This window comes from Mytilus galloprovincialis, chromosome 6, assembly GCF_965363235.1.
Source record: "Mytilus galloprovincialis chromosome 6, xbMytGall1.hap1.1, whole genome shotgun sequence".
NCBI classification, from domain to species: Eukaryota; Metazoa; Mollusca; class Bivalvia; order Mytilida; family Mytilidae; genus Mytilus; species Mytilus galloprovincialis.
The window spans coordinates 22,242,986-22,244,965 of record NC_134843.1 but is presented as its reverse complement, the minus strand read 5'-3'; the positions used below and the strand labels follow the sequence as shown (position 1 = coordinate 22,244,965).

General features: G+C 32.6%; 1 long non-coding RNA gene across 1 annotated transcript; it reads right to left on the bottom strand.

The window, feature by feature from the left end:
- Positions 1–694: 694 nt before the first annotated feature.
- On the bottom strand, positions 695–1,352 carry LOC143078042 (uncharacterized). The gene is made up of 2 exons (XR_012979016.1): positions 1,220–1,352; positions 695–855 (listed from the first exon to the last, which is right to left on the bottom strand). It is a non-coding gene; the product is annotated as an uncharacterized LOC143078042 (long non-coding RNA).
- Positions 1,353–1,980: the final 628 nt, after the last annotated feature.

Genomic DNA, 1,980 nt, shown 5'->3' with positions numbered 1-1,980 from the left:
TTTTGATATTTGAAAACAAAATAGTAGTGCATATGAATTAACTTCACATTCTACATGATATTTTTTTTCAAAACTTAGTCCCAGAAACTTATTAGCAAAAGCAAAACAGACAAAAATGACATTATGCAGATTTTGTATCTATAAAATAAAATATTATACCTACCTGCCTACCCATGAAAAAAAATATACCGAGACAAGTTATTTTTTTGGGGAAAAAAATAAAATATTTTACCTACATGTACCTACCTACCCTGTTTCAAAACATAGGGTCGGAAAAGGGCAAACAAACAATATTTTAATTTAGGCCTAAAGAAGGGCAGAATTTTTTTTTAACAAACTAACTATATGCTATAGACAGACACAAGGGTAAAGCAATATGTCACAATGACTGTCTGCTTTTATTTAAAAAAACAACAACAGTGGATGCAAATTACAGTATTAGTCAGTCAAACTATAGGTTATTCATCAACTTAATTGCTAACATTCACTTCATCACCATACGGTATGGGTTTTTCTCATTGTTGAAGGTGGTATTGTTGCCTATAATTACTACATTCACTTCATTTTCAATTTAATGGATAGTTGTCTCATTGGCAGTCATTCTACATCTCCTCCTTTTTATATTATCAACAATCAAATAATTGTAGATAAATCTTCCCATCCTGTGGGTCACTAACATAAGCTTGAAATGAGGTTAGAAACAATCAAATTTTTATTGCAAATATATTTATATAAAATAACTAGCACAATTAACAAAAAAATGACTGTCTAATTCATCAGAGCAGAAGTTCCATACATGTCCCACTTGATTCCATGAATTCCAGAGCTCTTGTGATGAAATAACAAAACACCTCACTGAAATTACAAGAGAACTAAATAATGTAAAATGAAGAATGTTATATACAAAAGTTAAAGATTCATTGTATTGGAACAAAATTCTAACTTGATCAAAAGCTTGTCATGGTCTAAACAAAATTATGATGAAAAGCAAAAGACCACTGTGGTCTAGCTTCCATTCAGCCATCAAAGCAACTGTCTCATCAAACCTTTAATCTTGAACAAGGAAGAGAAACTTAGTACCATGCCCTTTGATAGTTTGCCGCACTAGAAATAAGGGTCTCTAACTCACAAATGCAACAATTGATTAACAGGCTCTTGATCTTGCATGTACAGTTAAAAGTATTGGTGCTAAATGGAAAAAATACATTTACATGATTACCTTGGACTACTGGAACCAATATACGTGGAGACCACTGTCATCTGTTCAATTCATTGGTGATCATCATTTTGAGAAGGTGTTAACTGGTTGTCATAGCTACATGGTTGTAACACCCTTCATAAGCCGGTATCAATATCATATCTTGGAGGGGTGTGCAGGATGATAACTGCTATGTTGGAATATCCCATTGTACTTTTGCCGATTCCAATATCAGCTCGAAGGTGTGACAGACCATCCCATTCCTTTTATATACTATCATGTTTTGCTTCTGTTGGTGGGGTACAAGGTAAGGGTGGTGTGGCTATAGAATGATGTTTTTTTCATCCCTCTGGCTCGTCTCTATTTAATGAATGTCCAGTACTCTTGTGATGAAATAACCAAAAATTTTCACTGAAACAAGAAAAGTATATTGTCAAATGAATCCTTTTTATGTCTAAAACAGAAATAAACACAGCATACCTTAAATCACATACTATAAGAGATCATAAGAACTGTTTGTTGAATTTATTTTAAGTGCCTCTGGCAATTCATTTTATGGATAATATAACACTTTTTATGACAAAAAAAAAACACCCTATGCAGTATGGGCGAGGCTCAGTGTTGAAGTACGTATGGTGACATATCGTTATGAATTTCTGTGTCATTTGGTCTCTTTCAGAGTTGTCTAATTGGCAATTAACCAATTTATCTTATATCATGTTATCATGGATAAAAACAATATGTGTATACAAGACTATCTAATATGATCATTTTTTCAAAAC